Genomic DNA, 24,372 nt, shown 5'->3' with positions numbered 1-24,372 from the left:
CTTAGTGAGAGTGATTCTCCTAAGTTCTTGAGTGATTCAAGAACAACCTGGCTATATCAAAGCCCTTGATGAATTGCATGGTGCATGTTACTTCTCTAAAATCGATTTAAAAAGTGGATACAATCAAATTAGGATTAGAGAAGGGGATGAATGGAAAACTGCTTTTAAAACAAAATATGGTTTGTATGAATGGTTGGTTATGCCTTTTGGCCTAACTAACACTCCTAGCACTTTCATGAGATTAATGAACCATATCTTGAGAGAGTTCATAGGAAAGTTCGTTGTGGTGTACTTTGATGATATTCTTATCTATAGCACTTCACTTCACTTGATTTGCATATTGATCATTTAAAATCTGTCTTTTGTGTGCTTAGAGAAGAACAATTGTATGCCAATCTTGAAAAATGCATCTTTTGTACTAATCATGTTGTGTTTCTTGGATTTGTTGTAAGTTCAAAAGGAGCGCAAGTTGATGAGGAGAAGGTTAGGGCTATTCAAGAATGGCCTACACCTAAGTTCGTGATCGAGGTGAGGAGTTTTCCTGGCTTAGCAAGTTTTTATAGATGATTTGTGAAGGATTTTAGCACATTGGCAGCACCTCTCAATGAAGTGCTCTAGAAAAATGTTGGTTTCAAATGGGGAGAGAAACAAGAAGAAGCTTTCAATGTTCTTAAGAAAAAGCTAACTAATGCCCCCATACTTGCGTTGCCAAACTTTCAAAAATCTTTTGAAATTGAGTGTGATGCTTCAAATGTGGGGATTGAGGCTGTGTTGATGCAAGAAGGCCATCCAATTGCTTATTTTAGTGAAAAGTTAAGTGGTCCTACCCTTAACTATTCAACTTATGATAAGGAGTTGTATGCCTTAATATGGGCTTTGAAAACATGGAAACACTACCTTTATCCCAAGGAATTTGTCATTCATAATGACCACGGGTCCCTCAAATATATCAAGGGGCAAGGCAAGCTTAACAAAAGGCATACGAAATGGGTGGAATTCCTAGAGCAATTCCCTTATGTTATCAAACATATAAACGGAAAAGGTAATATTGTTACCGATGCTCTTTCTCGGCGTCATGCATTACTTTCTATGCTTGAAACAAAATTGATTGGTCTTGAATGTTTGAAAATCATGTATGAAAGTGATGAAACTTTTGGAGAAATTTGTTAAAATTGTGAAAATTTTTCAGAAAATGATTTCTTTAGACATGAAGGCTTTCTTTTCAAAGAAAACAAATTGTGTGTGCCTAAATGTTCTACAATAAATTTGCTTGTTTGTGAAGCACATGAAGGAGGTTTAATGGGGCATTTTGGGGTCCAAAAGACTCTAGAAACATTACAAGAACATTTTTATTGGCTTCATATGAAAAAGGATGTGCATAAATTTTGTGAACTTTGCATTGTATGTAAAAAGGCAAAGTCTAAGGTGAAGCCTTATGGATTGTATACTCCATTGCCAATTCCGGAGTATCCTTGGATTGATTTATCCATGGATTTTGTTTTGGGGCTTCCAAAAACAAGCAGTGGTAGAGATTCCATTTTTGTGGTTGTTGATAGGTTTTCTAAAATGGCTCATTTTATTCCATGTAAAAAAGTTGATGATGCTTCCAATGTGGCTGATTTGTTTTTCAAGGAGATTGTGAGACTCCATGGTTTGCCAAGGAGCATTGTTAGTGATAGGGACTCTAAGTTCCTAAGCCATTTTTGGAGGACTTTGTGGGGTAAGTTGGGCTCTAAATTGTTATTTTCAACCACTTGTCACCCACAAACCAATGGGCAAACGGAAGTTGTTAATAGGACATTGGAAACTTTGCTTAGAACAGTTATGAGGAAGAACTTAAAAAGTTGGGAAGCTTGTTTACCCCATGTTGAGTTTGCTTACAATAGAGTTGTTCATAGCACCACTAATTATTCTCCTTTTGAAGTTATTTATGGTTTTAACCCACTAACTCCTCTTGATCTTTTGCCTATGCATAATGTTTCTGTTTTTAAGGATAAAGATGGTCAAGCAAAGGCAGACTATGTGAAGAAGCTTCATGAGAGAGTCAAAAATCAAATTTAGAGGAGAAATAAAAGTTATGCTAAACAAGCCAACAAAGGGAGAAAGAAGGTTGTCTTCGAACCTGGAGATTGGGTTTGGGTGCACATGAGAAAAGAAAGGTTTCCAGAACAAAAGAAATCAAAGCTTCAACCAAGGGGAGATGGACCATTTCAAGTGCTTGAAAGAATCAATGACAATGCTTACAAAGTTGAGCTTCCCGGTGAGTATAATGTTAGTTCCACCTTCAATGTCTCTGACTTATCTCTTTTTGATACAGATAGAGAATCCGATTTGAGGACAAATCCTTCTCAAGAGGGAGAGAATGATGAGGACATGACCAAGAGCAAGGGCAAGGATCCACTTGAAGGACTTGGAGGACCTATGACAAGGGCTAGAGCAAGGAAAGCCAAGGAAGCTCTTCAACAAGTGTTGTCCATACTATTTGAATACAAGCCCAAGTTTCAAGGAGAAAAGTCCAAGGTTGTGAGTTGTATCATGGCCCAAATGGAGGAGGACTAAAGGGCGCCACTTCGTCTCAATTTTAGAGTGTTTAGTTTGTCTAAATAATGGCCCAATCCATGTAAAGTTGGCTGACCAAAAATATGTTTTGGGTTACTCAACTAAAGGGGCTTTACTTGGTTTAGTTCAAGTTGTAATAAGGACCCAATTGGCATCTTAGGCATCAGCCTTGGGGTGACTTTTGGTTGCCACAATTTCAGTTACACTCAGCCATTTAAGTTCTTTTAATTTCCTAGGTTAATGGCTCATTAATAAATTTAAGTGGATTGTAATTTCCTTTAATGAAGCATATGTAAAATCTGATGGTAAAGCTTTTTTATAAGCTGAACCATTTTATCAATAAACACAAGTTGAGTTTTATTCAGAAAAATTAGAGTTTATCTCTTTTATCTTAGAGAGAGTGATTCTCCTAAGTTCTTGAGTGATTCAAGAACACCCTGGCTATATCAAAGGTCTTTCACATACTTTGTGTGTTGCCCTCGCTGGCAAGAGTGATTCTTTCCTTCCACCATTTCATCTTCAACCTTGTTCCTTCAAACCACAATTTCCAGAAAATCCAATTATGCCTAGAATTATCTCGTGACCATAACTCTCGTTTTACTCGTTCAAATTAAGTGATTCTTGATCCTAAATTGAAACTCAGAACGAGACCTTTCACTTCATTTTGGAATCACCTCATTTCGGCCAGGGTTATTTGTGCTAACTCAACTGTGGTTGTGTTTCGGTGGACATTGGCCTGCTCTCATTTATTCGGCCTATAAAACATTAGCCGACTTCGATAAGAAAAAATGCTTTGCGGAAATTGATCGAAAAAAATCCTAGCCGACGTCGTGCAAGAAAGATGACTAGTCGAGGTCTCCCAAAAGGCATCACATGATGACGTCAACCGAACATTTCCAAATGGTCATCATAAAAAATTAGTCAGGATTCGAACAAAAAATACCGTAGCCGACATTTTCCGTAAAGTAGCCCCGACTTATATTTCTCGAGAAAGCTCACCGGAAATCTTGGCCAAAGCATGGTGGTTTTTAAGCCGACAGTGTGCAATTCTATTTTACCAACGCAGGCCGGTAATAGTTTTTGTACGGTCAAGGCAATTTTATTGTTTGATGTCACTAAAAAGGTATACCATCCAGGGTTTTTCTTGCGAACTCAACCACGGTTGTGTTTCGGCCAACATCGGTCCGCTCTCATTTTTTTGGCCAGAAAGCATTAGCCGACCGCTGTAAGGAAAAATACTTCACGAAAATTGATTGAAAAAAATCATAGCCGACGCCATGCAAGAAAGATGACGGGTTGAGGTCTCCCAAAAGGTGTCACATGATGACGTGAATCGAATATTTCTTACTCGCCATCATAAAAAATTACTCGAGGATCAAACAAAAAAAACTATACCCGACATCATTCGTAAAATAGCCCCGACTGATATTTGTCGAGAAACCTGACCCGAAATCTTGCTCCTAGAATGATTGTTTTCAGCGACACTGTGCAATTTTATTTTACGAACGCCGAACGGTAATTTTTGTTGTACGGTCGAGGAAATTTGGTTGTTTGGTGTCCCTAAAAAAATGTACCATCCAGGTCGGCTAGGGTTATTCGTGCGAACTCAACTGTGGTTGTGTTTCGGCAGACATTGGTCCCCTCTCATTTATTCGGCCTAGAAAACATTAGCCGACCCCAGTAAGAATAAATGCTTTGCGGAAAATTGATCGAATAAAATCTTAGCCGACGTCGTGCAGGAAAGATGACCAGTCGAGGTCTCCCAAAAGGAATCACATGATGACATCAACCGAACGTTTCCTAACTGTCAACATAAAAAATTAGTCGGGAATTGAACCAAAAAACCATCGCCGAACTCGGTCGTAAAATAATCCCGACTGATATTTGTCGAGAAACCTCATCGAAAATCTTCGTCGATCTATGGTGGTTTCTAAGCCGACAGTGTGCAATTCTATTTTACCAACGCAGGCCGGTAATGTTTTTTGTATGGTCTAGGAAACATTATTGTTTGATGTCACAAAAAAAATTTAACATACAGGTCGATCAGGGTTATTCGTGCTGACTCAACCGTGGTTGTGTTTCGGTAGACATTGGTCTGCTCTCATTTATTCGGGCCTAGAAAACATTAGCCGACTTCGGTAAGAAAAAATTCTTTGCGGAAACGGATCAAAAAAATCCTAGCCGACGTCGTGCAGGAAAGATGACGGGTCGAGGTCTCCCAAAAGGCATCACATGATGACGTCAACTGTACATTTCGAAATCGTCACCATAAAAAATTAGTCGGGACTTATATTTCGTAAAATAGCCCCGACTTATATTTCTCGAGAAAGCTCACCGGAAATCTTGGCCAAAGTATGGTGGTTTTTAAGCTGACAGATTGCAATTCTATTTTTCCAACGCAGGCCGGTAATGTTTTTTGTACGATCGATGCAATTTTATTGTTTGATGTTGCTGAAAAAGTTTATCATCTAGGCCAGCCAGGGTTATTCGGGCGAACTCAACCACGGTTATGTTTCGGCAGACATCGGTCCGCTCTCATTTTTTCGGCCTAGAAAACACTACCCGACCTCTGTAAGAAAAAATACACCACGAAAATTGATCGAAAAAAATCCTAGGCGACGTCGTGCAAGAAAGATGACGATAGGTCGAGGTCTCCCAAAAGGCATCACATGATGACGTGAACCGAATATTTCCTACTCGCCATCATAAAAAATTATTCGGGAACAAATAAAAAAAAACTATACCCGACATCGTTCGTAAAATAGCCCCAACTGATATTTATCGAGAAACCTCACCCGAAGAAATCTTCTTCCCAGAATGATTGTTTTTCAGTCGGCATTGTGCAATTTTATTTTACCAACGCCAAACAGTCATTTTTGTTGAACGGTCGAGGAAATTTGCTTGTTTGGTGTCCCTAGAAAAATGTACCATCCAGGTCGGCCAGGGTATTCGTGCGAACTCAACCGTGGTTGTGTTTCGGAAAACATTGGTCCGCTCTCATTTATTCTGCCTAGAAAACATTAGCCGACCCCGGTAAGAAAAAATGCTTTGCGGAAATTGATCGAAAAACATCCTAGCCGACGTCGTGCAGGAAAGATGACCGGTCGAGGTCTCCCAAAAGGCATCACATGGTGACGTCAACCGAACATTTCCAAATGGTCATCATAAAAAATTAGTCGGGATTTATATTTCATAAAATAGCCCCGACTTATATTTCTCGAGAAAGCTCACCGGAAATCATGGCCAAAGTATGGTGATTTTTAAGCCGACTGTGTGCAGTTCTATTTTACCAACGCAGGCCGATAATGTTTTTTATACGGTCGAGGCAATTTTATTGTTTGATGTCGCTGAAAAAGTTTATCATTCAGGTTGGCGAGTGTTATTCGGGCGAACTCAACCGTGGTTGTGTTTTGTCAGGCATCGGTCCCCTCTCATTTTTTTGGCCAAGAAAACACAACCCGACCTCTGTAAGAAAAAATACTTCATGAAAATTGATCGAAAAAAATCCTAGGCGACGTCGTGCAAGAAAAATGACGACGGGTCGAGGTCTCCCCAAAGGCATCACATGATGACGTGAACCGAATATTTCCTTCTCGCCATAGTAAAAAATTATTCGTGAATCAAACAAAAAAAAACTATATCCGACATCATTCGTAAAATAGCCCCGACTGATATTTGTCGAGAAACCTCACCCTAAGAAATCTTGTTCCCAGAATGATTGTTTTTCAGGTGGCATTGTGCAATTTTATTTTACTAACGCCGAACCCTAATGTTTTTTGTACGGTCGAGGCAATTTTATTTTTTGATGTTGTAACATCCTGGAAATTTCTATCCGGAATTTTTGGAAACGATGTATTTTGAATGATTATATATATATATATATATATATATATATATATATATATATATATATATATATATAAGTATTATTCAGTGTATATGCATATATGTTCTTGATAGAAGTAGGAATAGTGGGGGCAAGATATGCGGGTTAGGCTAATTAAGGAAGAGAAATCCATAACTGGGAGGTTATGGGTTAATTCTTAATTAATTAGTTTAAAAATCATCGTTTTGCGTGCGACTTAGAATTTAACGAAACCAACCTCTGAACCATGCTCGGGGTTTCATTCTGAGCGTTTTGATATATATATTGCTTGCTTTCGAAAACTGGCCCCGACGGACGCAGAGAAACGCGAGGAACTGGAACCAGAGAAACGGCATGCAAACCGAGGCAGGATTTTAGCGTTTCAAAGGTCAGGTTTTTCTCACTTTTTGTGGCTGAGTATGGGTCACAATTAAAAGAGAAAGTGGGCCCTTTTTGCTCCACTCAAATGGAGACATGTGGCATAGCTTGAATAAAATAATAAGAAATGAGGAAAAAGCCTTTTTAAAATAAAAAAGCAACTCTCTCTCTCTTCACTCAGCAGAAAAAAAAATTTCAGACAACTCTCTCTCTCCCTCACGTTGCCATTCTCTTCTTCTTCATTCTCTATTGAAGCTCCAAACAAAGCTTCAACCTTTGGCCATCATTTCTGCTCCAAATTGCAAAAGGAGGGCATTTCCGGAGTCGTGAAGTGCGTGTCTACGAGTGGGACTTCGAAACTTCAGGTTTGGGTGGACTTCTTTCTCCTTTGATTTTCGTGGGTATGGGGTTTTGGGAGATATGGTGGGTAGTTTTGTTAGTTTTCTGCTTCATGATAGTTATTTGTGAAGACTCTTGTTGAAAGCTTGTTGAACTTGCCATGTTTGGATGAGTTAGACATACCCATTCTGTTTTAGGGTTTTTGTGATGATGTTTGTGATGTTTATATGCTGAAATTGCTTATGGAAAACTGATAGAGGTGAAGGGTAGAGTTAATCTAGGGTTAGAAAGTGAGAATGTGATGTTATGAGTGGAAAAAGAGTGAGGCTTTGAGAGTTGAAAGGTTAAATCTGAATTCTGTGGTAAATGGAGGTTAAAGTGAGTTAATCCTAGCTTGAAATGTCATTTAGGACTTATGAGAAAGCTCGGACTGTGCTAGAGAGAAAAAAAACAAATGACCAAAGTGAACCAAGAGCCATTTCTAGGGCAAAATTGGGTGTTGAGGAGTCAAACTTTGATTCAGTGGAATTTTAGGTGTAAATCCAGTTTGAGCAAGTTTAGATTGATGTTATGGACTTGTGTGAGGTGAGAGTTTGCTTCAAATTTACCTCATTCTAAATTTCACTTCTCAAGCCTAGAAAATCCATTAAATTGAGGGGTTTTGGACACCTAGATTTTGTGTTGCAGTGGTTTGAAGCTTGGCTTTGGTTTAGACATGATTGATACATGATTTGGGACTTGTAGGATTTGATTTGGGCAAGATTGGATGAGGGGAAGTGTGATTTTCGAAATCTGCACTTATGCAGAATTTTGCTGTCAAAATAGGTGCAGCAGGATTTTGGCTTTGTGCAGAAAAATGCTTGTGTGTGATTGGCTGTGGAAAGAGTAGTGCAGAATGAGTTCTGGATGTTTGCTAGTAAATCCCAACGGTCAAAATGTAGGCTTATGTACTAGAGACTTCCAGTAAAATTTTGGAGTTGATCCAACGGTTAATGAACCGGAACGAAGAAATTGTTACTGGGGTCTTTAAGTGAGAAAAGCTGTGATTTGGTTGGTGTTTTGGGCAGAGTTTTCTGCCTTTGCCCTGTTTTGCTTGGCTGTGATAGCTTGTGCTGTTTGAATGTTGTATTACTTTGATGTTGGGAAAGCTTGGGAGGATTGATGGGGACCCGGTGTTGAGAGAAACGAGGATATGGGCTACGTGGGAGTACGTGAGCTTAGTTGGAGGTGGGCAACAGGGGATGGTGGGTTTATGCGCGCATTGTGGATGTGGAAAACTTGTTGTGCACCATCGCCCGACCGCCACCTAGTACCACATGTGATGGGTACCCCATAATCCTACAAGCTTGAGATGAGGAAGTGTAGAAGGGTGAAACTTCCTACTTTTATTCGTTGACCACAGAGTGGTACCTAGAGATATGTCGCGGGGGTCAGGAGACCTTGGTGACGTCAGGTGGGGTGCTATTGCCCAAAACCAAGCTTGACCAATCCCGACCCAACCCGGGCATAGTCGGTCAGTGAGAACCTGTGATGTACCTAAACAGGTGAGCTCCTGGCAGTCAACAGATAAAAGGAACAAAGACCACAAAGCAAGGAGGCTTGTGGTGGCTGGCCAGCTGTGAGTTTTGTGTGATATATGGGTTGTGGTCTCTGGTAATCGATTACCAAGGGTGGGTAATCGATTACAAGGCTTAAAAATGTGTGATATATGGGTTGTGGTCTCTGGTAATCGATTACCAAGGGTGGGTAATCGATTACAAGGCTTAAAAATGAAGACAGGAGGCTAAGATGGTCTCTGGTAATCGATTACCAAGGGGGTGTAATCGATTACCAGGCTTGAAAACGAAATCAGGAAGCTAAGGGAGCCTCTGGTAATCGATTACCAGTCTGTGTAATCGATTACACAGAGGAATGGGTCACTGGTAATCGATTACCAGGTATGTGTAATCGATTACACAGTGCATTTTTGCATATTTCATGTTCTGAGGCTGTGTAATTCGAGTTTAGCCTCTGGTAATCGATTACCAAGTCTGTGTAATCGATTACCAGAGATGAAAAGCCTTAAGATACCCCTTTTAATTGCATGTAGTGGTTATGAGACGCATTGTGCGGCGGCATAGTTAGATTCTTGTGAAAGAGTCTACCCCTTTCTTTTCTTTCTTGTAGATCGTGATGGCGGCGCAGCTAATCCGTGATCGAGTAGAGATGGAGTGCCTAGAGGGAGCTTGGGAGACCCTCGAAGGCAACACGAGGTGCCGATTTCGGGGCACCATTCGATTCACGGCTACTTCTTTGGTGCATCCAGATGAACCTGCACGGACGCTTCAGCGCACGGTGGAGTGGATACTACCCACGCCTACACCATATCGTCTAGTGGAGCCCGTCCAAGTGATCGAGGTAACGTCATCCGAGGAAGACCCTGAGGAGGATCTTGAGGAGCTACCTCCTGAGCCTGCTGTGGATGCTCTTGACTTTCTAGAGGGTGATGAGGATCCACTTCTCGAGGTGGATTCTCCCGAGGAAGTCATGTCGGCATCTGAGGCAGATTCTACGGAGGATAGTGGCCCGGGGGAGATGGCGATCAGCGGAGGCTCTTCATCATAGTGGACAGCTCTTCGGATTAGTTTTGTATACTTTTGAGGGTGGGTGTATCTAGGACTGACTGTTAGGTTTACTCTTTTGTTTTTGTATGGGTAGACCTGATGTATAGGAATTTGATGATTGTATACATGTGGCTGAAGCCACCACTATGGACACCTTTGCTCTGGATGACACTAGATATTTTGTAAAACTCCCATATTTTGGACAACTTTAAATGATGAATGTATTTATGATCAATCTTGTTATTTGAGAAGAAAGCATTTGCAACTTTATTTGTAAAAGAGTTTATCGACCGTATTTTATTCTTTTATTTTCATGTGACGACCTAAAGTAATGGCTGGTACATTCTTCCTTTTGAAACAACAAATTAGTTTTAGAGATTATGAACGGTAAGAAAGAATTGACTCCGAATAGAGTTGTGAACTGGCCATTCAGGACTTTATAGTGAGGATTTTCCTTCTAAACCTAGTTATGGTGAAAAGAGAAAGAAATGAAAAAGAAAAAGAAGAAAAAAAAATTTACCATGGTTTTTGTTATTTAGATTATTACCATCAAACCAGTCATTATTTTGGGGACGCCACAGATGTCGCTGAAAAAGTTTATCATCCATGTCAGTCAGGGTTATTTGGGCGAACTCAACTGCGGTTGTGTTTCGGCAGACATCGGTCCGCTCTCATTTTTTCGGCCAAGAAAACACTACCCGACCTCTGTAAGAATAAATACTTCAGGAAAATTGATCGAAAAAATCCTAGGCGACGTTGTGAAAGAAATATGATGACAGGTCGAGGTCTCCCAAAAGGCATCACATGATGACGTGAACCGAATATTTCCTACTCGCCATCATAAAAAATTATTCGGGAATCAAACAAAAAAAAAACTATACCTGACATCGTTCGTAAATAGCCCCGACTGATATTTGTCGAGAAACCTCACCTGAAGAAATCTTGTTCCTAGAATGATTGTTTTTCAGTCGGCATTGTGAAATTTTATTTTACCAACGCCGAACGGTAATTTATGTTGTACGGTCGAGGAAATTTGGTTTTTTGGTGTCCCTAGAAAAATGTACCATCCAGGTCGGCTGGGTTATTCGTGCGAACTCAACCGTGGCTGTGTTTTGGCAGAAATTGGTCTGCTTTAATTTATTCCGGCCTAGAAAACATTAGCCGACTTCGGTAAGAAAAAATGCATTGCGGAAATTGATCGAAAAAAATCCTAGCCGACGTCGTGCAGGAAAGATGACCGGTCGACGTCTCCCGAAAGGCATCACATGGTGACGTCAACCGAAAATTTCCAAATGGTCATAAAAAAAATTAGTCGGGACTTATATTTCGTTAAATAGCCACGACTTATATTTCTCGAGAAAGCTCACCGGAAATCTAGGCCAAAGTATGGTGGTTTTTAAGCCGACATTGTGCAATTCTATTTTACCAACGCAGGCCGGTAATTTTTTTGTACGGTCGAGGCAATTTTCCTTTTTGATGTCACTGAAAAAGTTGATCATCCAGGTCAGCCAGGGTTATTCGGGCAAACTCAACCGCGGTTGTGTTTCAGCAGACATCGGTCCGATCTCATTTTTTCAGCCTATAAAACACTACCCAACCTCTGTAAGAAAAAATACTTCACCAAAATAGATCGAAAAAAATCCTCGGCGACGTCGTGCAAGGAAGATGACAACGGGTCGAGGTCTCCCCAATGGCATCACATGATGACGTGAACCGAATATTTGCTACTCGCCATCAAAAAAAATTATTCGGGAATCAAACAAAAAAAAACTATACCCAACATCGTTCGTAAAATAGCCCCGACTGATATTTGTCGAGACACCTCACCCGAGGAAATTTGGTTGTTTGGTGTCCCTAGAAAAATGTACCATCCAGGTCGCCGGGGTTATTCGTCCGAAATCAACCATGGTTGTGTTTCAGCAGACATTGGTCCGCTCTCATTTATTCGGCCTAGAAAACATTAGCCGACCCCGGTAAAAATAAATGCTTTGCGGAAATTGATCGAATAAAATCCTAGCCGACGTCGTGCAGGAAAGATGACCGGTCGAGGTCTCCTAAAAGGCATCACATGGTGACCTTAACCGAACTTTTCGTAATTGTCATCATCAAACATTAGTCGGCAATTGAACCAAAAAATACCGTAGCCGACATCGGTTCTAAAATAATCCCAACTGATATTTGTCGACAAACCTCATCGGAAATCTTCGCCGGACTATGGTTGTTTCTAAGCCGACAGTGTGTAATTCTATTTTACCAACGCAGGCCGATAATGTTTTTTGTACGGTCGAGGAAACTTTACTATTTGATGTCAGTAAAAGAATTTACCATACAGGTCGGCCAGTATTCTTACGGACCCAACCGTGGTTGTGTTTCGGCAGACATTGGTCTGATCTCATTTATTTGGGCCTAGAAAACATTAGCCGACTTCGGTAAGAAAAAATGCTTTGTGGAAACTGATCGGAAAAAATCCTAGCCGACGTCGTGCAGGAAAGATGACCAGTCGAGGTCTCCCAAAAGGCATCACATGATGACGTCAACCGAATATTTCCAAATGGTCACCATAAAAAATTAGTAGGGACTTATATTTCATAAAATAGCCCCGACTTATATTTCTTGAGAAAGCTTACTGGAAATCTTGGCCAACGTATGGTGGTTTTTAAGCCGACAGTGTGCAATTCTATTTTACCAACGTAGGCCGGTAATGTTTTTTGTTCGGTCGAGGAAATTTTATTGTTTGATGTCGCTGAAAAAGTTTATCATCCTCCAGGGTTATTTGGGCGAACTTAACCGCGGTTGTGTTTCGGCAGACATCGGTCCGCTCTCATTTATTCGGCCTGGAAAACACTACCCGACCTCTGAATGAAAAAATACTTCACGAGAATTGATCGAATAAAATCCTAGGCGACGTTGTGCAAGAAAGATGACGACGGGTCGAGGTCTCCCAAAAGGCATCACATGATGACGTGAACCGAATATTTCCTACACGCCATCATAAAAAATTAATCGGGAATCAAACAAATAAAACTATACCCAACATCGTTCGTAAAATAGCCCCGACTGATATTTGTCGAGACACCTCACCCGAGGAAATTTGGTTGTTTGGTGTCCCTAGAAAAATGTACCATCCAGGTCGCCGGGGTTATTCGTCCGAAATCAACCATGGTTGTGTTTCAGCAGACATTGGTCCGCTCTCATTTATTCGGCCTAGAAAACATTAGCCGACCCCGGTAAAAATAAATGCTTTGCGGAAATTGATCGAATAAAATCCTAGCCGACGTCGTGCAGGAAAGATGACCGGTCGAGGTCTCCTAAAAGGCATCACATGGTGACCTTAACCGAACTTTTCGTAATTGTCATCATCAAACATTAGTCGGCAATTGAACCAAAAAATACCGTAGCCGACATCGGTTCTAAAATAATCCCAACTGATATTTGTCGACAAACCTCATCGGAAATCTTCGCCGGACTATGGTTGTTTCTAAGCCGACAGTGTGTAATTCTATTTTACCAACGCAGGCCGATAATGTTTTTTGTACGGTCGAGGAAACTTTACTATTTGATGTCAGTAAAAGAATTTACCATACAGGTCGGCCAGTATTCTTACGGACCCAACCGTGGTTGTGTTTCGGCAGACATTGGTCTGATCTCATTTATTTGGGCCTAGAAAACATTAGCCGACTTCGGTAAGAAAAAATGCTTTGTGGAAACTGATCGGAAAAAATCCTAGCCGACGTCGTGCAGGAAAGATGACCAGTCGAGGTCTCCCAAAAGGCATCACATGATGACGTCAACCGAACATTTCGAAATGGTCTCCATAAAAAATTAGGCGGGACTTATATTTCATAAAATAGCCCCGACTTATATTTCTCGAGAAAGCTTACCGGAAATCTTGGCCAATGTATGGTGGTTTTTAAGCCGACAGTGTGCAATTCTATTTTACCAACGGAGGCCGGTAATGTTTTTTGTTCGGTCGAGGAAATTTTATTGTTTGATGTTGCTGAAAAAGTTTATCACCCGCCAGGGTTATTCGGGCGAACTCAACCGCGGTTGTGTTTCGGCAGACATCGGTCCGCTTTCATTTATTCGGCCTAGAAAACACTACCCGACCTCTGTATGAAAAAATACTTCACGAGAATTGATCGAATAAAATCCTAGGCGACGTCGTGCAAGAAAGATGACGACGGGTCGAGGTCTCCCAAAAGGCATCGCATGATGACGTGAATTGAACATTTGCTACTCGCCATCAAAAAAAATTATTCGGGAATCAAATAAAAAAAACTATACCCGACATCCTTCATAAAATAGCCCCGACTGATATTTGTCGAGACACCTCACGCGAGGAAATTTGGTTGTTTGGTGTCCCTAGAAAAATGTACCATCCAGGTCGGCGGGGTTATTCGTGCGAAATCAACCGTGGTTGTGTTTCAGCAGACATTGGTCCGCTCTCATTTATTCGGCCTAGAAAGCATTAGCCGAATAAATGCTTTGCGGAAATTGATCGAATAAAATCCTAGCCGATGTCGTGCAAGAAAGATGACCGGTCGAGGTCTCCCAAAAGGCATGACATGGTGACCTTAACCAAACTTTTCCTAATTGTCAAAATCAAACATTACTCGGGAATTGAACCGAAAAATACCATAGCCGACATCGGTCGTAAAATAATCCAGACTGATATTTATCGAGAAACCTGATCGGAAATCTTCGCCGGACTATGGTGGTTTCTAAGCCGATAGTGTGCAATTCTATTTTTCCAATGCAGGCCGGTAATGTTTTTTGAATGGTCGAGGAAACTTTATTGTTTGATGTCACTAAAAAAATTTACCATACAGGTCGGCCAGGGTTATTCATGCTGACTCAACCGTGGTTGTGTTTCGGTAGACATTGGTTTGCTCTAATTTATTCGGCCTAGAAAACATTAGCCGACCAAGAATAAATGCTTTGCGGAAATTGATCGAATAAAATCCTAGCCGACGTCGTGCAGGAAAGATGACCGGTCGAGGTCTCCTAAAAGGCATCACATGGTGACCTCAACCGAACTTTTTGTAATTGTCATCATCAAACATTAGTTGGCAATTAAACCAAAAAATACCGTAGCCGACATCGTTCGTAAAATAATCCCAACTGATATTTGTCGACAAAACTCATCGGAAATCTTCGCCGGACTATGGTGGTTTCTAAGCCGACAGTGTGTAATTCTATTTTACCAACGCAGGCCGGTAATGTTTTTTGTACGGTCGAGGAAACTTTACTGTTTGATGTCATTAAAAGAATTTACCATACAGGTCGGCCAGGGTTATTCTTGCGGACTCAACCGTGCTTGTGTTTCTGTAGACATTGGTCTGATCTCATTTATTCGGGCCTAGAAAACATTAGCCGACTTCGGTAAGAAAAAATGCTTTGCGGAAACTGATCGGAAAAAATCCTAGCCGACATCGTGCAGGAAAGATGAATAGTCGAGGTCTCCCAAAAGGCATCACATGATGACGTCAACCGAATATTTCCAAATGGTCACCATAAAAAATTAGTAGGGACTTATATTTCATAAAATAGCCCCGACTTATATTTCTTGAGAAAGCTTACTGGAAATCTTGGCCAACGTATGGTGGTTTTTAAGCCGACAGTGTGCAATTCTATTTTACCAACGTAGGCCGGTAATGTTTTTTGTTCGGTCGAGGAAATTTTATTGTTTGATGTCGCTGAAAAAGTTTATCATCCTCCAGGGTTATTTGGGCGAACTTAACCGCGGTTGTGTTTCGGCAGACATCGGTCCGCTCTCATTTATTCGGCCTGGAAAACACTACCCGACCTCTGAATGAAAAAATACTTCACGAGAATTGATCGAATAAAATCCTAGGCGACGTTGTGCAAGAAAGATGACGACGGGTCGAGGTCTCCCAAAAGGCATCACATGATGACGTGAACCGAATATTTCCTACACGCCATCATAAAAAATTAATCGGGAATCAAACAAATAAAACTATACTCGGCATCGTTCGTAAAATAGCCCCGACTGATATTTGTCGAGAAACTCACCCGAAGAAATCTTACTCCCAAAATGATTGTTTTTCAGCCGGCATTGTGCAATTTTATTTTACCAATGCCGAACGGTAATTTTTGTTGTACGGTCGAGGAAATTTGGTTGTTAGGTGTCCCTAAAAAAATGTACCATCCAGGTCGGCAAGGGTTATTTGTGCTGACTCAACCGCGGTTGTGTAGCGACAGACATTGGTCTGCTCTAATTTATTCGGGCCTAGAAAACATTAGCCGACTTCGGTAAGAAAAAATGCTTTGCGGAAACTGATCCTAAAAAATCGTAGCTGACATCGTGCAGGAAAGATGATCGGTCGAGGTATCCCAAAAGGCATCACATGGTGACGTCAACCGGACATTTCCAAATGTTCATCATAAAAAATTAGTCGGGAATAAAACAAAAAATACCATAGCCGACATCGGTCGTAAAATAATCCCGACTGATATTTCTCGGGAAAGCTCCCCGGAAATCTTCGCCGAACTATGATGGTTTCTAAGCCAACAGTGTGCAATTCTATTTTACAAAACGTGGGCCGGTAATGTTTTTTGTACGGTCGAGGAATCTTTATTGTTTGATGTCACTGAAAAAGTTTATCATCCAGGTCAGCCAGGGTTATTCGGGCGAACTCAGTTGTGGTTGTGTTTCGGTAGACGTTGGTTTGCTCTCATTTATTCGGGCCTAGAAAACATTAGCCAACTTCTTAATGGTTTGACTAATGATATCCGTGATATTGTTGAGTTGCAGGAGTTTGTTGAAATGGATGACTTGCTTCACAAAGCAATCCAAGTAGAGAAACAATTAAAAAGGAAAGGAGTGGCTAAAAGGAGTTTTACCAACTTTGGTTCTTCTAGTTGGAAAGACAAAGGTAAGAAAGATGAGGCTGCTACTTCTAGTAGTTCCACACCTACCCCATCAACGACTCGCTCAAGTCCCAAGAGGAACCCTCTAAAAGAGTAGAGATGTGAAGTGTTTCAAGTGCCAAGGCCAAGGACACTATGCTTATGAGTGCCCTAACAAAAGGTCCATGGTTCTTAGAGATGGAGAATATATAAGTGAATCCGATGTTGAAGAGGAAGAGGAGAGTGAGTACGTCGAGGAAGAGGAGACTCCAGAGGGAGATTTGTTGATGATTAGACGATTACTTGGTGGTCAATTGAAGCATGAGGAGGAGAGCCAAAGAGAAAACATCTTTCACGCTAGATGTTTAATCAATGGCAAGGTGTGCATGGTGACCATTGATGGAGGTAGTTGCACCAATGTGGCTAGTGCTAGATTAGTGTCAAAGCTAAATTTAGCTACTAAACCACATCCTAGGCTATACAAACTTCAATGGCTTAGTAAGGATGGGGAGGTACAAGTAAGGCAGCAAGTTGAAGTGGATGTTTCCATTGGGAAATACAATGATAAGGTACTTTGTGATGTTGTTCCTATGGAGGCCAGTCGCTTACTTTTGGGGAGACCATGGCAATTTGATAAAAGAGCCAATCATGACGGTTACACCAACAAGATCTCTTTCATGCACCAAGACAAAAAGATTGTGCTCAAACCATTGAGTCCACAAGAAGTGTGTGAGGATCAAAAGAAAATGAGAGAAAAACTTCTTCAAGAGAAAAGAGAAAAAGAAAAAGTGAGCAAACCACTTGAGAGTGAGAAAAAGAGAGAAACACTTGAGAGGAAAAAGAGTGAAAAAAAGAAGAGTGAAACACTTGAAGTGAGGGAGAGCTATTTAGCCACAAAAAGTGAGGTCAAGAGGTTGTTTTGTGCTAAACAGTCACTATACATCTTGTTTTGCAAAAATTAGATTTTGACCACTAACACTTTTGATGATTTTGAAGTGCCTTCTAGTGTTAAAACTCTTTTGCAGGATTTTGAAGACATGTTTCCATCAAATGTGCCAAGTGGACTACCACCTTTGAGGGGAATTGAGCATCAAATTGATCTCATTCTGGGAGCTTCTTTTCCCAATTGGCCAGCTTATACAAGTAATCCACAAGAAACCAAAGAGATTCAAAGACAAGTGGATGAACTCATTAGCAAAGGTTGGGTAAGAGATAGTATGAGTCCTTGTGTTGACCCGGTGATTTTGGTCCCTAAAAAGGATGGGACATGGCGCATGTGTTCAAATTGTAGAGCCCTTAATAACATCACCATTAAATATAGGCATCCTATACCTAGGCTGGATGATTTGCTTGATGAATTGCATGGTGCATGTTACTTCTCTAAAATCGATTTAAAAAGTGGATACAATCAAATTAGGATTAGAGAAGGGGATGAATGGAAAACTGCTTTTAAAAAAAAATATGGTTTTGTATGAATGGTTGGTTATGCCTTTTGGCCTAACTAACGCTCCTAGCACTTTCATGAGATTAATGAACCATATCTTGAGAGAGTTCATAGGAAAGTTTTTTGTGGTTTACTTTGATGATATTCTTATCTATAGCACTTCACTTGATTTACATATTGATCATTTAAAATCTGTCTTGTGTGTGCTTAGAGAAGAACAATTGTATGTCAATCTTGAAAAATGCATCTTTTGTACTAACCATGTTGTGTTTCTTGGATTTGTAGTAAGTTCAAAAGGAGTGCAAGTTGATGAGGAGAAGGTTAGGGCTATTCAAGAATGGCCTACACTAAAGTCTGTGACCAAGGTGAGGAGTTTTCATGGCTTAGCAAGTTTTTATAGACGATTTGTGAAGGATTTTAGTACATTGGCAGCACCTCTCAATGAAGTGCTCAAGAAAAATGTTCGTTTTGGGGAGAGAAACAAGAAGAAGCTTTCAATGTTCTTAAGCAAAAGCTAACTAATGCCCCCATACTTGAGTGTGATGCTTCAAATGTTGGGATTGGTGCTATGTTGATGCAAGAAGGCCATCCAATTGCTTATTTTAGTGAAAAGTTAAGTAGTCCTACCCTTAACTATTCAACTTATGACAAGGAGTTGTATGCCTTAGTACGGGCTTTGAAAACATGGCAACACTACCTTTATCCCAAGGAATTTGTCATTCATAGTGACCATGAGTCCCTTAAATATATCAAGGGACAAGGTAATCTTAACAAAAGGCATGCCAAGTGGGTGAAATTCCTAGAGCAATTCCCTTATGTTATCAAACATAAAAAGGAAAAAGGTAATATTGTAGCCGATGCTCTTTCTCAGCTTCATGCATTACTTTCTATGCTTGAAACAAAATTGATTGGTCTTGAATGTTTGAAAAGCATGTATGAAAATGATGAAACTTTTGGAGAAATTTTTAAAAATTGTGAAAAATTTTCAGAAAATGGTTTCTTTAGACATGAAGGCTTTCTTTTCAAAGAAAACAAATTGTGTGTGCCTAAATGTTCTACAAGAAATTTGCTTGTTTGTGAAGCACATGAAGGAGGTTTAATGGGGCATTTTGGGGTCCAAAAGACTCTAGAAACATTACAGGAACATTTTTATTGGCCTCATATGAAAAAGGATGTGCAGAAATTTTGTGAACATTGCATTGTATGTAAAAAGGCAAAGTCTAAGATAAAGCCTCGTGGATTGTATACTCCATTGCCAATTCCGGAGTATCCTTGGATTTATTTATCCATGGATTTTGTTTTGGGGCTGCCAAAAACAGGCAGTGGTTGTTGATAGGTTTTCTAAAATGGCTCATTTTATTCCATTTTTTAGGACAAATCCTTCTCAAGAGGGAGAGAATGATGAGGACATGACCAAGAGCAAGGGCAAGGATCCATTTCAAGGGATTGGAGGACCTATGAGAAGGGCTAGAGCAAGGAAAGTCAAGGAAGCTCTTCAACAAGTGTTGTCCATACTATTTGAATACAAGTCCAAGTTTAAAGGAGAAAAGTCCAAGGTTGTGAGTTGTATCATGGCCCAAATGGAGGAAGACTAAATGGCACCACTTTGTCTCAATTTTAGAGTGTTTAGTTTGTTTAAATAATGGCCCAATCCTTGTAAAGTTGGCTGACCAAAAATATGTTTTGGGTTAATCAACTAAAAGGGCTTTAGTTAGGTTTAGTTCAAGTTATAATAAGGGCCCAATTGGCAACCTAGGCATCAGCCTTTTGGGAGACCAAATAGTGGCTGGCTTGATGGTTGTTGGGGGTAACTTTTGGTTGCCACAATTTCAGTTACACTTAGCCATTAAGTTCTTTTAATTCCCTAGGTTAGTGGCATTAAGTTCTTTTAATTTCTAGGTTAGTGGCATTAAAATTTGATGGAAAGCTTCTATATAAGCTGAACCATTTTATGAATAAACACAAGTTGAGTTTTATTCAAAAAATTAGAGTTTATCTTTTTTTTATCTTAGTGAGAGTGATTCTCCTAAATTCTTTAGTGATTCAAAAACACCCTGGCTATATCAAAGGACTTTCACAACCTTTGTGTGTTTCCCTCGCCGGAAAGAGTGATTCTTTCCTTTCATCTTCAACCTTGTTCTTTTAAACCACAATTCCAGAAAATCCACTTTTGATGTTAACCTGAGTAGGAGCGGATCGCTTGATACAGGCTACGGAGGTTTGGATGACGCCACTTCCGGTGAAGGAAGATAAGTCAGGGTAGACGCCACTTCCGGTGAAGGAAGATAAGTCCGAGTAGACGCCACTTCTAGTGAAGGAAGATAAGTCCGGGTAGACGCCACTTCCAGTGAAGGAAGATAAGTCAGGGTAGATGCCACTTCTAGTGAAGGAAGATAAGTCAGGGTAGACGCCACAAGGATTACCTTGATAAGTCTGATATTGGTTCAACAAGGAACCCAGAGAGAAACTCTCACCAAATTTTATTAAATGTGAATCTTACGGGGCGGATCATTTGATACAGGCTACGAAGGTTTTGATGATGCCACTTCCGGTGAAGGAAGATAAGTCAGGGTAGACGTCACTTCCGGTGAAGGAAGATAAGTCTGGGTAGACGCCACTTCTAGTGAAGGAAGATAAGTCAGGGTAGACGCCACTTCCAGTGAAGGAAGATAAGTCAGGGTAGACGCCACAAGGATTACCTTGATAAGTCTGATATTGGTTCAACAAGGAACCTAGAGAGAAACTCTCACCAAATTTTATCAAATGCCAAAAGTTTTTTATTCAAAACATAAACCAATACTTATAGTGTAGCTGAACAAAAAGATAAAAATAGACATGGGCCTTCTAAACAGTTTGGGCCAAAATTACAATAAAAATAAATTATAACTAAAAACTTATTTAACTTGGGCCTTCAAATTAGTTTGGGCCTTCAGCAACAATTAATAGTCTTGATAGTGTCTCTGCCTCTAGGCCTTCATCCTTCTCCACTTGGACCTTCATCCTTCTCCACTCGGGGGCTTTGTCCTTCTCCACTTGGGCCTTCGTCCTTCTCCACTTGGGCCTTTAGCCTGTATTTGGCCAGTTTCATGATTCTCATCATTCCTTTCTTCTTGGAAAACATTTGTCCTCAAATGTCCAAGATCATCACCGGGTTCAAGTACCACTTCCTTCCTTTTCTTGTTGGCTTGCTTGGCATAGTTTTCATTCTTCTTTGCAATTTGCACCTTCACTTGGTCATACAATCTTTTCACATACTCAACTTTGGCATGTGCATCCTTACGTTGAGTCTCTTGGGGATTGCTTTTGTAAGTTGGCCTGTTAGGCAATGAAGCACCGGGGAGGAGATCAACTTGATGTTCTATGCCTCTTGAAGGTGGTAGTCCATGAGGAATCTCCTTAGGAAAGACATTTTTAAATTCCTGCAATAATGGTTGAACACTAGGAGAAATAGAAATAGTAAACTCATTAGAATTATCAGTAGAAATTTTACTGTCTTTGCAATACTGTAGATTGAGTGGTTCATGAGCAGGTAACACTTTCCTCACTTCACTCGCCTCTGCAAAATAATTAAATTTTCTCTCATGTGTATCACTCTCTCTCTTATGTGTATCACTCTTTTCCTCGGGTGTATCACTCTTCTTTTTCATATTCCTTTGTGGTGCCTCACTATTTTCTTTCTCTTGTTCTCTCTTTTTTCCCATTCTGATTTGGTCATCACACACTTCTCTAGGGGATAGAGGTTTAAGAGTAAATGAGGAAGATTTGGCTATTCGTCTGTAGGGCTCTTCTTTGTTACGGTTCAGCAAACGTTGCATTTGTGTAGTCCACGCGTCCAGAAATAAGGGTTGAGATTCATCCAGTTGATGATATACACCACCATTGTCACCAGCTCTTGCCATGATTAAGGAACAAAGAATTTTGCAGTAAATTAAAAAAAAAATTCAGAACCTCACCACACTCTACTCACGTGTTTCTCTCTTTGATGGTAGTTCACTCGTGTTTGATGCTCTCAATATAGGCTTTTGTGTGATGTTTTCACTCTTGCCTTTTACCACTCACTCCCTCTTAAGTTGCTGGATGGACCGAATTAGACACACAAGGTAATATAAAATAAAAGGAAAGACAATATAATTATCACAGTAACAGATTTGATTTGGGATAACAACTTGGACTTGATTTGGATAGCAGATTGGATTTGATTTGGATAACAAATTAGATTTGGATAACAAATCTGATTTGGATAAAAAAAATTGATTTGATTTGATTTGGATAATAGATCAGATTTGGATAACAAATTAGATTTAATTTGGATAACAGATATGATAGCAAATAAGATAACAGATAGGATAATAGATATGATAACAGATATGACAAGTAAACTTCAAATGCTCATAACTTTTGCTATGGTTGTCCGTTTGAGGCCCACTATATATCAAAACGCTCAGAATTCAGAGGAGAATCTAGATAAGGGGATTTGTTCCACGATTTTCTTTCAAAAAAACACCTCTAAATGCCTCAATTTCGTGTTCAAAGATCAAACACCCACTTTTTTTTTCAAAATTTTTGCAACTTTTTTTTTTGCAACTATTTCCTTTTTTTTCTTTCTTTCTTTCTTTTTTTCGTTTCTTTTTTTTTGTTTTTTTTCAGACGTCCAGCTATTAGAATTTGTTCAATAGGCAATCATCATTAGGAAAATTTGACAATTTAGCAATTCGGCAATTAGGCAATTTTTACCCCAAACAGAATTCGAATAGGCTAAAACAAAAGTTATGAACAAAAGACAGAATACAATATGACAGGCACAAGAACAAGAAACAAAAACTCAAACATATTTTTTTTTTTGACACAAAGTCTGAAAGACACAAGAAACAAGAACAAGAATGTGACAAGAACAAGAACAAGAACGCAAATAACAGAAAACAAGACGCAAACAAGAACGAAACAAGATGTAAACAAGAACACAAATAATAGAACAAGGACAAAAACACAAACCTAGACAAATTACGAAGAAAAAAAAATAGGATAGGATAGGATAGAACCTGTATCAAGAGCCAAAGCTCTGATACCAAATGATGTGAACCTGAGTAGGAGCGGATCGCTTGATACAGGCTACGGAGGTTTGGATGACGCCACTTCCGGTGAAGGAAGATAAGTCCGGGTAGACGCCACTTCCGGTGAAGGAAGATAAGTCCGGGTAGACGCCACTTCCGGTGAAGGAAGATAAGTCCGGGTAGACGCCACTTCCACTGAAGGAAGATAAGTCAGGGTAGACACCACTTCCAGTTAAGGAAGATAAGTCAGGGTAGATGCCACAAGGATTACCTTGATAAGTCTGATATTGGTTCAACAAGGAACCCAGAGAGAAACTCTCACCAAATTTTATCAAATGTGAATCTTATGGGGCAGATCGTTTGATACAGGCTACGAAGGTTTTGATGACGCCACTTCCGGTGAAGGAAGATAAGTTAGGGTAGACGCCACTTCCGGTGAAGGAAGATAAGTCTTGGTAGACGCCACTTCTAGTGAAGGAAGATAAGTCAGGGTAGACGCCACAAGGATTACCTTGATAAGTCTGATATTGGTTCAACAAGGAACCCAAAGAGAAACTCTCACCAAATTTTATCAAATGCCAAAAGTTTTTTTATTCAAAACAAAAACCAATACTTATAGTGTAGCTGAACAAAAAGATAAAAATAGACATGGGCCTTCTAAACAGTTTGGGCCAAAATTACAATAAAAATAAATTATAACTAAAAACTTATTTAACTTGGGCCTTCAAATTAGTTTGGGCCTTCAGCAACAATTAATAGTCTTGATAGTGTCTCTGCCTCTGGGCCTTCATCCTTCTCCACTTGGGCCTTCATCCTTCTCCACTCGGGGGCTTTGTCCTTCTCCACTTGGGCCTTCGTCCTTCTCCACTTGGGCCTTTAGCATGTATTTGGCCAGTTTCATGATTCTCATCAACTTCTGCCCAGAATTATCTCGTGGCCATAACTCCCATTTTACGCGCTCAAATTAAGTGATTCTTTAGCCTAAATTGAATTTCAAAACAAAATCTTTCACTTCGTTTTGGAATCACCTCATTTGGAGCCTTGTAGCTTGAGTTATTGCCATTTCTATATTTTTGTCTAGCCACCACGTAACCTACGTTTTATCATCTCGTTCTTCTATTTTATACCAAGAACCACCTTATTAAGGCCCACGAAATTAGCCACCGCCCAACCCTTAAATCTTGCCAATTTTTCATCCTTTCCTTAATCAATTGCCGCATTTTCCATCAAGGTTAAATCCTAGACGATCCTAAGTCAGCCTTT

The sequence above is a fragment of the Glycine max genome, chromosome 4, assembly GCF_000004515.6.
Source record: "Glycine max cultivar Williams 82 chromosome 4, Glycine_max_v4.0, whole genome shotgun sequence".
NCBI lineage: Eukaryota > Viridiplantae > Streptophyta > Magnoliopsida > Fabales > Fabaceae > Glycine > Glycine max.
This window is presented reverse-complemented; position numbering follows the sequence as displayed.